Source organism: Rutidosis leptorrhynchoides, chromosome 3 (genome assembly GCF_046630445.1).
Source record: "Rutidosis leptorrhynchoides isolate AG116_Rl617_1_P2 chromosome 3, CSIRO_AGI_Rlap_v1, whole genome shotgun sequence".
NCBI classification, from domain to species: domain Eukaryota; kingdom Viridiplantae; phylum Streptophyta; class Magnoliopsida; order Asterales; family Asteraceae; genus Rutidosis; species Rutidosis leptorrhynchoides.
The window spans coordinates 257,110,643-257,126,653 of record NC_092335.1 but is presented as its reverse complement, the minus strand read 5'-3'; positions in this window follow the sequence as shown (position 1 = coordinate 257,126,653).

Genomic DNA, 16,011 nt, shown 5'->3' with positions numbered 1-16,011 from the left:
CATAGTCTGCGTGCACGAAGAAGAACGCATGTGGAATGCCACGACATAAAGCAAAAACCCAAAGAATCCTTGGGTGAGATTATTGATAGGTACACAAAGGAAGTGGCTAAAATACCAGATTTACCAGAAAGCCAAAAGGTATCAGGATTTATACACTGCCTTGATACAGAAAAGCACCTGTCTTTGTGGCAGAGGTTGCTGATAATGCTAAAAACGAACATATATTTCATAGCATTATTGCTCAAGAAAGACAAGCTTTTAGTTGCAATTGTTCTATTTACAAGTGATATTCGTTTAAATAATAAAAGGTGAAGACAAAAGACAGATTCGACGAATTGAAGACGCAAACGACCAAAAAGCTCAAAAGTACAAAATACAATCAAAGAGGTTCCAATTATTGATAAGAAACATCTCGAAATTACAAGAGTACAAGATTCAAAACGCAAAGTACAAGATATTAAATTGTACGCAAGGACGTTCGAAAATCCGGAACCGGGACCAGAGTCAACTCTCAACGCTCGACGCAACGGACTAAAAATTACAAGTCAACTATGCACATAAATATAATATAATATTTAAATAATTCTTATAATTATTTATATATTATATTAATAATAAAAATCCGTCGGCAAGAAAGACTCTAAAGTTGTGAGCTGTATTTACAAACTCCGCGACTCGCGGAGTTTGAAGGCAAAATGGGCCGCGAGTCGCGGAGCCCCAAAGTTTGAAACTCCCTATAAAGCCAACCGAATTCTGATCATTTATCATCTAATATCTATCTCTCTCAATATATACGTAAAATATATATATATAATTTATATTTTAATTTTAATTTTAATTTTAATCCTAATAATAAGGGTATGTTAGCGAATATTGTAAGGGTGTAAGTCGAAATTCTGTCCGTGTAACGCTACGCTATTTTTAATCATTGTAAGTTATGTTCAACCTTTTTATATTAATGTCTCGTAGCTAAGTTATTATTATGCTTATTTAATCCGAAGTAATCATGATGTTGGGCTAATTACTAAAATTGGGTAATTGGGCTTTGTACCATAATTGGGGTTTGGACAAAAGAACGACACTTGTGAAAATTAGACTATGGGCTATTAATGGGCTTTATATTTGTTTAACTAAATGATAGTTTGTTAATGTTAATATAAAGATTTACAATTGGGCGTCCCTATAAATTACCATATACACTCGATCGGACACGATGGGCGGGGTATTTATATGTACGAATAATCGTTCATTTAACCGGACACGGGAATGGATTAATAGCCACTAGAATAATTAAAACAGGGGTGAAATTATGTACAAGGACACTTGGTATAATTGATAACAAAATATTAAAACCTTGGGTTACACTCAGTCGACATCCTGGTGTAATTATTAAACAAAGTATTAAAATCTTGTTACAGTTTAAGTCCCCAATAAGTTGGAATATTTAACTTCGGGTATAAGGATAATTTGACGAGGATACTCGCACTTTATATTTATGACTGATGGACTGTTATGGACAAAAACCAGACGGACATATTAAATAATCCAGGACAAAGGACAATTAACCCATGGGCATAAAACTAAAATCAACACGTCAAACATCATGATTACGGAAGTTTAAATAAGCATAATTCTTTTATTTCATATCTAATTTCCTTTATTTTATATTTAATTGCACTTCTAATTATCGCATTTTTATTGTTATTTTATTTATTTGCACTTTTAATTATCGTATTTTTTTAATTATCGCAAGTTTATTTTATCGCACTTTTATTATTCGCAATTTCATTATCGTTGTTTACTTTACGCTTTAATTTAAGTCTTGTATTTATTTTTAATATTTTACATTTGGTTTTAACTGCGACTAAAGTTTTAAAATCGACAAACCGGTCATTAAACGGTAAAAACCCCCCTTTATAATAATAATATTACTTATATATATGTTTGTATTTTTAAAAAAGTAAACTAATATAGCGTTAAGCTTTGTTTAAAAAGATTCCCTGTGGAATGAATCGGACTTACTAAAAAGTACACTACTGTACGATTAGGTACACTGCCTATAAGTGTTGTAGCAAGGTTTAAGTATATCCATTCTCTAAATAAATAAATATCTTGTGTAAAATTGTATCGTATTTAATAGTATTTCCTGTAAAAATATAAGCTATTTTATATACTACTCTGCTAAAACATCAAGTATTTTTGGCGCCGCTGCCGGGGATTCGCTTAAAAGCCGGAAGCGCAACGCTAATATAAAAAAAATAAAAAATTTAGTTTACTTTTATTAAAATTCACTTTTGTAAAAATACGTTTTAAATATTCAAAAATATAAAAAGAAAAACAAAAATTTATATATTTTTAAGATTTTGTTAAATATTTAAGTTTTATAAAGTTTCTTTATTTTTATTTTATAAAAATATAAGTTTTATTTAAGTATTTGGTTTTTATTTAAAACATAAAAATAAAAAACCGAAAAAAAAATATATATATATATATATATATATATATATAAATCTAGCTTTAAGATTTTTATTTATAAAATTATAAAGTAATTCTATTTTTATTTAAGTTTTTAAATATAAGTTTTTATTATATAAATATTTTGATATAAAACAGAAAATATAAAAACAGAAAAAAAAAATCGCGTCGAATTTTATTTAACCTGTCATCTGAAAATTTGAACCCCGCGAGTCGCGGAGTTTTCTGCTTCGGGCACCGCAACTCGCGGAGCCGCCCTGACAGGCCAGACCAGAACCCTAATATCGCATTAATTACGGAGTATATTTTAATTTTTATTATTAACACCCTAAGTAGGGATTGTTTAGTTAATTAATATTAATTAATTTAGTTTTATTTATTTAATTTGTAATATTAAGTTTATTTAGTTTTATTAATATATAAAAATTAATAGTTTTACTAAATAATTAATATAAAAATAATATTTTTATAAAAATTGTACTTTTTACAACTTTTTGTATATTTTTATATTTTGTCCCTTTTTAATCGTTTTAGCGTAATATTTGTATTTTTAGCTCATATTTAGTTTTAAACTTAGTTTTTGCCATAGTTATTTTTACTTCTAGATTTTTAGGCTTTGCCGTAAAATCCCTTAAGTGCTTTTTCTTTAGACTAAGATTTATGTGCTTTAGAATTTTGCGACGCCTTTTTAAGTTTTAGTTTCTTTTTAAGTTATTTCCATTTGGGATTTTGTTTTTCCTGTAAGCTTTAATATTTTTAGACGACTTTTTCCTATGTATCAATTATCATTCCAATTAGTAATCTCAATTTGCGATTATAATTTTAAGTTAGTTGTAGTAATAAGGTTAGGTTAGTCAAGTATTTTTAAGTTTTATAAGTTTCTTTTATTTTTCTGTCGCCTTTTATCTTTCTTTCTTATTTTTCTTTTTCGATCTTTTTCTGACGAACTCTTTTTCTTTCTTATTTCTCGCTATTCTAGTTTTAGGACATAGATTTTTATTCTACTTCTTATCTAAATTTCTTAAAATTACGAAAATTTATTTTAAGTGGTTAAATTGATAGACATCAAAATTTTCTGGTTCGTAGTAATAGTTGGATTTGTACGTGGACCGGGTTATTGGAGCCAAGCAGTCCTCAATTATATTGAGACCAAACGAATCCTGCCCCTCTGCTGCATCTTTTGGCTATTCGAAACGTGGGAAAAATTAGAAAAGTCTATTGATTGGATAACTTATTATAATTTTTCTTTCCTTTTAAAAACTAATAGGATATTCAGTGAATGCACCGAGCAAGACGTTCACCACCTTTCGTACGTTCACCACCTGTAACTAGATCAAGACATTTAGCAAATATTACCGCCGTTGATTTTTCTTTAGAATCGTCATCCAGTCGACCAAGTACTCCAGTTCAAATTTCCGATAATCCATTTTTTGAACCCGACCTCACAATTGAGAATCCGGAGAATATTCAGGAATGATTCATAGATCCTGAACCACTAAACTTTCCTCCGGAACCACCAATCATTCAAACAAAGATTGTTGAGGAACGAACCATAAAATCAGAATCCTCTAGTGATTCCGATTCAACAAATTCAATTATGGAGAATCTGGAACCTTTAAGTATGGAAGACCGAATGAGAGCTAAACGCACTGGCCAAGGTCACGCAATTACTCATCCAGACATTAATGCGCCAGATTATGAAATCAAAGGACAAATTCTACATATGGTGACTAATCAATGCCAATTTAGTGGTGCGCCAAAGGAAGATCCAAATGAACATCTACGTACCTTTAATAGGATCTGCACACTATTTAAAAATTCGAGAAGTAGAGGATGAACAGATATATCTCATGTTATTTCCCTGGACTTTAAAGGGAGAAGCCAAAGATTGGTTGGAATCGTTACCTGAAGGGGCGATCGATACATGGGACGTATTAGTTGAAAAATTTCTTAAACAATTCTTTCCTGCATCTAAAGCCGTAAGACTTCAAGCAGAAATTGTTACGTTTACACAGAAGCCGAATGAAACTCTATTTGAGGCGTGGACAAGATATGGAAAGTTGTTAAGAGGATGTCTGCAACATGGTTTAGACACCTGTCAAATAGTACAAATATTCTACCAAGGATGCGACATCACTACAAGAAAAGACATAGATATAGCAGCTGGTGGTTCTATTATGAAGAAAACCGAAACTGATGCTTACAAAATTATTGATAACACTGCTTCCCACTCACATGAGTGGCACCAAGAAAAAGATATCGTTAGATCATCTAAAGCAGCTAGAGCCGATTCTAGCCATGACTTAGATTCCATTTCCGCAAAGATAGATGCTGTCGAGAGACGAATGGAAAAGATGACTAAAGATATTCACTCAATACGAATTAGTTATGAGCAGTGTGGAGGACCACATTTGACAAAAGATTGTCTCAGTATTGAATTAACAATGGAACAAAGAGAGAATATTTCATATATAAACCAAAGGCCTGGAAATAATTATCAGAATAATTATCAACCGCCAAGACCAATTTACAATCAAAACCAGAATTATAACCGAAATATTCCATACAACAACCAACAAGGTCCTAGCAATCAACAAGTATCCAATAATACTTACAATCAGCAAAGACCTAATTTTCAAAACAAACCACCACAACAAACCGATGATAAAAAGCCGAATTTAGAAGATATGATGACGAAGCTAGTTGAAACTCAAACGCAGTTTTTCACATCTCAAAAACAAACCAATGAACAAAATGCTCAAGCATTTAGAAATCAACAAGCTTCTATTCAAAATCTGGAACAAGAAGTAAGTAACCTAGCAAGGTTAATAGGTGAAAGAAAAACGGAAAGTCTACCTAGTGATACAAACGCTAACCCCCGAAATGAAACAGCTAAAGCTATTACCACAAGAAGTGGTACAACACTTAAACCACCTGAAATACCTGTAACTTCTGATGAAGCTATTCCTACTCCACAAGAACCACAACCTAATCAAGATAAGGAAAAAGAACCGGTAGTTGAAAAGGTTAATGAAGATAACACAGTTAAGGCTAAACCTTATGTTAAACCATACCAACCACCACTTCCTTACCCGAGTAAAATGAAGAAAGAGAAACTTAAAGCCGAGCAATCCAAATTCTTGGATATGTTTAAACAGATAAATGTAAATCTTCCTTTCATTGATGTGATTTCAGGAATGCCTAGATATGCTAAATTCTTGAAAGATCTAATCTCAAATAGAAAGAAAATGGAAGAACTCTCGGCTGTTACTATGAATGCTAATTGTTCAGCAGTGCTGTGAATAAGATACCAGAAAAACTATCTGATCGAGGAAGTTTCACAATTCCATGTTTTCTGGGTAGTCTTAGTTCAATAGAAGCATTGGCAGACTTAGGTGCTAGTATAAATCTAATGCCATATTCACTATACGCTAAACTAGACCTTGGAGAATTGAAACCAACCAGAATAAGCATACAACTAGCCGATAGATCAATAAAATATCCTAGAGGGATAATGGAGAACATGCTAGTTAAAGTTGGTACTTTAGTATTTCCAGTAGATTTTGTTGTTTTGGACATGGAAGAAGATTCTCAAGTTCCTCTCATATTAGGAATACCATTCTTAAACACGGCTAAAGCAATGACAGACGTGTTCGGTAAGAAATTGACCCTAAGTATAGAGGACGAGAGTGTTACCTTTTTAGTTGATAGAGCAATGCAACAACCACAATCTGCAGATGATATATGTTATTATATTCAAACTATAGATGCACATGCAGAATTGTTAGAAGAATTTCCAGAATTACAAGGAACAGGAGAATGTTCTTTAGGAGAAGGTAATGAACCAATTGATGAAGCTGAAATGTTAGCTACACTTATAGCTAATGGATATGAACCAACAACAAAAGAAATTCAAATGCTAAAAGAAGAAGACAGATATCGATATAAATCATCGATAGAAGAACCTCCGAAATTAGAGTTAAAGTCACTTCCAAACCATTTGGAATACGCTTATTTACATGGTGAATCTGAATTACCTGTAATAATATCGTCTTCTCTTACTGAAAATAAGAAATCATAACTCATTTCTGTGTTGAAAGCCCATAAACCAGCCATTGCATGGAAGATTCATGATATTAAAGGAATAAGTCCTTCGTATTGCACACATAAAATCCTTATGGAAGAAGGTCATAAAACATATGTGCAACGCCAACGAAGACTAAATCCTAATATGCAAGATGTAGTTAAGAAAGAGATTATTAAACTGCTAGATGCAGGTCTAATTTATCCAATCTCTGATAGTCCATGGGTAAGCCCAGTTCAATGCGTGCCTAAGAAGGGTGGCATGACTGTCATTACAAATGAGAAAAATGAGCTTATTCCTACTAGGACTGTAACAGGATGGTGTGTGTGTATTGATTATAGAAAATTAAATGACGCCACCAGAAAAGATCACTTTCCCTTACCTTTCATTGATCAAATGTTAGAAAGATTAGCCGGAAACAGTTACTATTGTTTTCTTGATGGATTTTCCGGATATTTTCAAATTCCAATAGCACCCGAAGATCAAGAGAAAACCACATTCACGTGCCCTTATGGTACTTTTGCTTACAAACGCATGTCATTTGGACTTTGCAACGCCCCTGCAACCTTTCAAAGGTGCATGATGGCGATTTTTTACGACATGATAGAAGAATGCATGGAAGTTTTCATGGATGACTTTTCAGTCTTCGGTGATACATTTGAATCATGTCTAGTTAATCTGGAACGAATGCTTATTAGATGCGAACAATCAAATCTAGTACTTAATTAGGAGAAATGCCATTTCATGGTTAAAGAAGGCATCGTTCTTGGACATAAAATTTCAAAAGAAGGAATTGAAGTGGATAGAGCTAAAGTAGATGTAATTGCTAAACTTCCACATCCCACCAATGTTAGAGGAGTTAGGAGTTTTCTAGGGCATGCCGGTTTTTACCGACGTTTCATAAAAGATTTTTCTAAAATTGCCACTCCTATGAATAAACTCCTAGAAAAGGATGCTCCATTCATCTTTTCAGATGACTGTATCAAATCTTTTAATATTCTTAAAGAGAAACTCACTAATGCGCCGATCATGATAACACCAAATTGGAATCTACCATTTGAACTAATGTGCGATGCAAGTGATTTTGCAATGGGAGCAGTTTTAGGACAAAGGATTGAAAAACGATTTCAACCTATATATTATGCTAGTAAGACGTTACAAGGAGCACAAACGAACTATACAACTACTGAAAAAGAACTCCTTGCTATTGTCTTTGCTTTTGACAAATTTCGTTCATATCTCGTTCTAGCAAAAACGGTGGTCTATACCGACCATTCTGCTCTTAGATACCTATTTTCAAAACAAGATGCTAAACCAAGATTAATCCGTTGGATATTACTCTTACAAGAGTTTGATATTGAAATCCGAGATAAAAGAGGAGCAGAAAATCTCGCCGCTGATCATCTTTATCGTCTTGAAAATCCCGAATTAGAAGTTCTAAATGAATCGGCCATACAAGACAACTTTCCTGATGAATATCTATTGAAGATAGATTATAATGAAATCCCATGGTTTGCAGACTATGCAAACTACTTAGTTTGTGGATTCCTTGAAAAAGGATTATCGTACCAAAAACGAAAGAAATTCTTCAGTGATATAAAACACTATTTTTGGGAAGATCCACACCTGTTTAAAAGTTGTCCCGATGGAATAATACGCCGATGTGTATTTGGAGATGAAGCTAGTAAAATTTTAAACCATTGTCACACAGGACCAACAGGAGGGCATTATGGGCCTCAACTAACAGCAAGAAAAGTTTATGATGCTGGATTCTATTGGCCTACAATTTACAAAGACGCACACCTTCTTTGCAAATCCTGTGATGCTTGTCAAAGGGCCGGAAAAATAAGTCAACGTGATGAAATGCCACAAAATGTCATCCAAGTATGTGAAGTATTTGACATTTGGGGTATTGACTTTATGGGTCCATTTCCAAAATCTCATAATAATCTCTATATTCTCGTAGCCATTGATTATGTATCTAAATGGGCGGAAGCACAAGCTCTCCCAACTAACGATGCACGAGTTGTAGTCAACTTTTTAAAACGTCTTTTTGCAAGGTTTGGAACACCGAAAGCTTTAATAAGTGATCGGGGTACTCATTTCTGTAATAATCAACTTGAGAAAGTTCTTAAAAGATATGGAGTAACTCATAAAATCTCCACCGCATATCATCCACAAACAAGTGGACAAGTTGAAAATACCAACCGAGCTTTAAAACGTATTCTAGAGAAAACCGTAGGATCAAATCCGAAGGAATGGTCCATTAAATTGGAGGATACACTCTGGGCTTTTAGAACAGCCTACAAAACTCCAATTGGAACCACACCTTTTAGACTTGTTTATGGAAAAGCATGTCATCTTCCAGTAGAAATTGAACACAAAGCATTTTGGGCTTTGAAGACATGTAATCTTGATTTACATAAAGCCGGACGTCTACGATTAAGTCAACTAAACGAATTAGAAGAATTAAGACATGAAGCATACGAAAATTCGTTAATCTATAAGGAAAGAACGAAGAAATGGCATGATAAAAGAATCAGAAGTTCAAAAGAATTTAAAGAAGGAGACAGAGTTCTTCTTTTCAATTCACGATTCAAGCTATTTCCTGGAAAATTGAAATCAAGATGGTCTGGACCATTCATAGTTAAAAGAGTTTTCCCATACGGAACAGTAGAATTGATAAATTCAAATGGGATTGAATTTAAAGTTAATGGTCACAGAGTTAAACACTACATAGATAATCCGATGGAAGTCGACAACGAAGTTAATCACAATTTCGACACCACAGCTAACTAAGTGTGGGGAGAATCAAGTCTTTAAAGGATAATATGTATTTCTGTTAGAGTTAGATTGTCTGTTTTCGTGTAGTTCTCGAAAATGGAACCCGAATGGTCTTTCCCTAGCAGACCCTAAAGAACTAGTCTTCTCCCCCCATTCTGAATTTTTATTTTTTTTAGGTTTTTACAAGACTGCCTGTGAACTAAACCATGGTCTAATGCTACACGCTTTGATCACTAAACGAAATAATGACACACTACCGAGTGAAATAGTATCAGTAATCAGAGAAAGAATGGACGGAGTTAGAAAAGAATCCAGATGCGAAGATAATAAGTTACAATTTGGTAAAGAAAAATCAAAATCCGCAGCAAAAAGAAGAGCACGACACCTAGAAAGATGTCACAAATGCGGAAAATGGTCACATGGAGGTAAATGTTCAAATAATCAAACCTATTCAAATACCGAATTTGTTACTTTATGCAGAGACGGACCGTTCATATGTTTAGAAGAAAAGACACTGAATGCTCGAGGTTACGCCTATGTAGCTATGGAAAACCAATTAAACCGACTATCTTATGAATGGGATAGATCATATAACTAAGAACACTATCTCACAGGTAAGTCTGTACAGTCTTTATTTTTATTTTTATTTTTAACCTTTTGATAATAAACGCTAATTTGTTCGCTATAAAGTATTAAATTGGTATTGAATAAAATTAGGTTTGGCGACCGAAATTATTGATATCATTCAAAAATTTATTACATCACTGCGAAATTTAACGTTTATTCTTAAGGTATAAATATCTTTAATCAATCAACCCAAAATATTTCAAAAATTCGTCATGAGTTAAATTAGGTCTTGGAACCGAAATTACTTTACCGAAAAGAGGGGCGCATATTTTTGATAATATTTGATTGATAAAAGTGGGATAAAAAGCCAAAAATATTTTTAATTTTATTTTTACCATGTTTTTAAAATTAATATATAAATCTTAAATTAATATTGTAAACTTTGTAAAAACAATATATTTAAAATTGTAAATATTTGAAAAAAAATTAATATAAGTTTGGTGTGAATTTATAATATGAATTTTTAAATTAAGTTTGGTGTGAATTTTTAATTTTTAAAATATGAATTTTAATTTTATGCATTTTAAATTGTAAGTTTGGTGTGAATTTTTAATATTAATTTTGAATTTTATATTTAAATTGTGTGAATTTAAAAACAAAAATTTACTTTATCTCATTAAGTTAAAAATATGATTTTTAAAATTTGTCGTAAGTTGAAGACTAGGTCGTTGAACCGAAATTGCTTTACCCGAGGGAGGGACGAGAACTTTTATTATCATTATTTTTAATCTTATTGAATTAAAGTATGCCAAAAACATTAAAAAAACCCAAAAATCTTAGTTTTTAAAACAATCGCTACAAAAAGACAAATTTTAAAATTTTGTCGGAGGAACGGACTAGGACATCGATCCGAAACGACCTCGTCCTAAATAACAAGGGAAACAAAATTTTAAAATTAATTACTTAATTGTTTTAATTAGTATAATATATATATATAAAAAAAAATAACAAACTCCGCGACTCGCGGAGTTTGAAGCTTTAAACCCCGCGACTCGCGGAGGGATCGAATTACAGAAAAAAATAAAAGGAGCTGGAACAGCTCAGTTGCACACCACACACGAAAAATACTGCGAAAATAAGTCAAAAAACACGCAAAAACACCTCCAAAATCACAATTTTTAACCGTTAATCATCAAATCTTTTACTAAAATCATGTTGAGAAGGATGCTATCAACGAATTACTCAAGAAAAACGACTGAAAGGGGTGAATCTTCATCCCAAGCTCGCAATGCTCCTGCTGAGAATGCGGAACAACAGGAGGTGGATAACTACTACAAGCAGGATATACCTCATCCAGTCATGACATTTTCTGATATGCACTTGGAAGATTTGCACCCGAACCTGAGATTTGACAGACTTTGGATAGATTATCCAAAATACCAAAGAGGTTTGCATACTCTTCATTCTAAAGTTGTTGAGGTACCTAGGGTCATAGAATGGGGACCATTAGAAGCTGTAGAATTGGCCGGGCCAATTAGGGAATTACTTGCACAGAGGTATGGTAATTCTACTTTTAATGACTGGGTACGTTTATTCACCATGCGTAGACCTGTATATAAAGTATGGTGTGAAGAATTGTTATGTAGTATAGAATTAAATGATCGGGTAGCTAGTTTAACCGATCGATCTTTTATTAGATTTTTGTTAGGAGGTTCGATGCGCCACATGTCTTTACTAGACATGGCTCAGGCTTTACGTATATATACGCCTGAGGAGTTAGCATCTGCCGATTGTAGAGGGTTGATACTAAATGGTAGAAAGATGGATGAAAATTTTGATACACATGGTGTATGGAGTCAAATGACAAGCCATCACCGATTCAAAGGGGGAAATTACTCTTATTTGAATATAGATAGAGCTGAATTAAGAGTGATTCATAGGTTTTTAGCTAATTCGATTACACAAAGAGGTAAGAACAAGGAAAAGGTAAATGAACAGGATTTGTTTTACCATATGTGTATTCGAGACCCACAAAGCGCTGTAAGTATACCTTATTGTGTGGGTTATTATTTATCAGCTATGGTTAGGGGGATGAGACCGCATAGCATAATAGGAGGTGGTATTTTTATTACTTTGATTGCTGAATATCTCGGTGTGGATATAAGTCGGGGGGGATTATTAGTCGAAGAACCAGAACCCCGCGATACTATAGGTTTAAATGTATACCATGGTGCGAAAGTTTTGAAGAAGCGAAATAACGATGCAGTACAATACCATGGTAGACATCCACAGGTTGAGAGAAACCAACAGCAAGGTAATGTAGGAGGGGGAAATGAAATGCAAGAAATGCAAAGGTTTATAGCTTCACAGGAGTACGAAAATGCTAGACAGAGAGCATTTGAAGATTGGAAAGTTCATCAAAACCAAATCATAGCTCATTGCCAACATATAGGTAGAAACTATATTCCTACTCTAAAACCCATATTCCCTCCCTGGTCTATAGAGATGCAACCACCGTATCCTACGTATAACCCTGCCGAAGCATTTTATAGCACCTATGGTTATGCATGGAACCCCTATTGGTATCAGTATCATCCCTAGTCTACTTAGTTTTATTTATTTTGTAATTTGTAATGTTGATACGTTTAATACTTATGTTAATATTGTAATAGTTTTTATAATTTTCTAACTTTTATTCTTAGATTTTAATAATTTTTGAATGTGGGGTAATATACCAAACTTCAAAAATATGTATATATGTTTGCAGTTTATCTTATGTACACAACAGGGTAAAACAACGCATTTTCAAAGACTGGCATTAAGTTCAGCAAAAGCAACTAATTTTGACGACAAGATGCAAAATATATGTGAAATAACAACAAGACGGAATGAACAAATGATGTGCACCATTTATCATTCAGCAAACAAACGCCAATATATTTGGAAACTTTGGTAAAATTTAATCATTTTCACACAAATCACCCTCAATAATTTAAATTGTTACTGATTTCTTGCAAATGAGGGCATTGCAAGATCTTAAGTGTGGGAAGGGGTTAAATTCTTTCGGATTTTATAATTTTTATCTTAAACACATGGTTACCATTAAAAATACTAGTAAAGCAGTAGTTGTATTAGAATCTAGTGCTCTCTGATAATAAAGAACAGCCCTAGTCTTATATACTGACTACCCAATTCTAGTAAAATTTTTAAAAATTTTCAATTAAATGAACTCAAAATCATGTTTATACATATTTATGAACAATAAAACTAGGTTTTAACACCGAAATTATTGTTACCTCAGAAAGGACATAAATTGAGAAACAAACCAAAATGTTAAAATTCATTTAAAATGAAATAGAGGACGATAAAAAGGAAAATAAAAGCCAAGTGTGGGAAAATTTACCAAATTATCTTAAACATATGTCACATATATCTGTAACAAATAACTGAAAATACTTTTGCTTTGGACTAAACTAAACTGTTTTACCCGATGAAAGAAAAGAAGAGATGGATCTACACGATGAATCAATTCCATCATTAAAAGGAAGTAAAGTCTTCCGAAAAAGACACACGCTTCTTGATTTAGGTCATGAAGTTGTCGTCCAGACCAGCTGTAGGTTGACGAAAAATCTAGAAAAGTCATCACTAAAATCAGCAGGAAATCCACGGACCTCAGCATTAAACAGGGTCGCCAAGTGGTCAGATTTATCCTAACCATGAGAAGGATTTATCTCGTAAAATGGGGGGCACCATGCAAATTAGCTGGATAAGACTAATGAATCAGATCCCCAGAAAGGATAATCTCCTTAAAGATTAAAAATCAGCTTTTAAGCCTGATATTACTCAATCCTAGAGATTGACCTTAAAGATTGAGAATTACAAACTCATGGAATTCAATGATATCTAAACTCGAGCTTGAACGAGAAAATATTTTGATCAAAATTACAAACCAATTTGTTTTCTGAAAACCCCATTTTCAATGCGTTCATTACCATTGAACGTAAAATCCTAGAAATTCACCTGGAATTCATTAGGTCACCTGAACTAAATTGGGTGTCAACCGTAAGAACGGTGGTTGCATAGTGGTCAAAGACAGGACCTTGTGCCAGACCGAAAAATCATAAGGGTGAGCTTTACTATTGCTCCTACCAAGGATAGTAATTGCGTCCGACACGTTATAGACCACAATTAAAAGCATGTCAGGGGACATTGCCTTAACAGTTGCTTGTTCAACGCTTTCCTTTACAACCGGACGGTAGTTTACCGAAAGGTAATATACGGGACAAGTAAACTGGATGTGTTGCTTTCCAAATAGAAGGTTAGCAAGTGGGTGACACAAAACCATAAGTTTTGAGCTAAAATTTTCAAATCTGAAACCCACCAAACCCACAAAAATATTTTCAAACACCGGTGAAGGGTTATTCCGGAAAACTTATCTAAGGTAAAAACTAGATTTAATTTTCAAAAGATCAAATGTTTTCATAAAGATTCAATTTCCTTAATGGATCTAAATTTTTATAGTCATGTGGGACTGTAAACCATATCGTTACTACCATTGTTTATACCGCCGTATAGAAATCACTGATGTACAAAGTGTGAAGAATAAAAGAAGTGATTCTAGTATTTCAAGACGATATTGCTTGAGGACAAGCAACGCTTAAGTGTGGGAATATTTGATAATGCTAAAAACGAACATATATTTCATAGCATTATTCCTCAAGAAAGACAAGCTTTTATTTGTAATTGTTCTATTTACAAGTGATATTCGTTTAAATAATAAAAGGTGAAGACAAAAGACAGATTCGACGAATTGAAGATGCAAACGACCAAAAAGCTCAAAAGTACAAAATACATCAAAGAGGTTCCAATTATTGATAAGAAACGTCTCGAAATTACAAGAGTACAAGATTCAAAACGCAAAGTACAAGATATTAAATTGTACGCAAGGACGTTCAAAAATCCGGAACCGGGACCAGAGTCAACTCTCAACGCTCGACGCAACGGACTAAAAATTACAAGTCAACTATGCACATAAATATAATATAATATTTAAATAATTCTTATAATTATTTATATATTATATTAATAATAAAAATCCGTCGGCAAGAAAGACTCCAAAGTTGTGAGCTGTATTTACAAACTCCGCGACTCGCGGAGTTTGAAGGCAAAATGGGCCGCGAGTCGCGGAGCCCCAAAGTTTGAAACTCCCTATAAAGCCAACCGAATTCTGATCATTTATCATCTAATATCTATCTCTCTCAATATATACGTAAAATATATATATATATAATTTATATTTTAATTTTAATTTTAATCCTAATAATAAGGGTATGTTAGCGAATATTGTAAGGGTGTAAGTCGAAATTCTGTCCGTGTAACGCAACGCTATTTTTAATCATTGTAAGTTATGTTCAACCTTTTTATATTAATGTCTCGTAGCTAAGTTATTATTATGCTTATTTAATCCGAAGTAATCATGATGTTGGGCTAATTACTAAAATTGGGTAATTGGGCTTTGTACCATAATTGGGGTTTGGACAAAAGAACGACACTTGTGAAAATTAGACTATGGGCTATTAATGGGCTTTATATTTGTTTAACTAAATGATAGTTTGTTAATGTTAATATAAAGATTTACAATTGGGCGTCCCTATAAATTACCATATACACTCGATCAGACACGATGGGCGGGGTATTTAAATGTACGAATAATCGTTCATTTAACCGGACACGGGAATGGATTAATAGCCACTAGAATAATTAAAACAGGGGTGAAATTATGTACAAGGACACTTGGTATAATTGATAACAAAATATTAATACCTTGGGTTACACTCAGTCGACATCCTGGTGTAATTATTAAACAAAGTATTAAAATCTTGTTACAGTTTAAGTCCCCAATTAGTTGGAATATTTAACTTCGAGTATAAGGATAATTTGACGAGGATACTCGCACTTTATATTTATGACTGATGGACTGTTATGGACAAAAACTAGACGGACATATTAAATAATCCAGGACAAAGGACAATTAACCCATGGGCATAAAACTAAAATCAACACGTCAAACATCATGATTACGGAAGTTTAAATAAGCATAA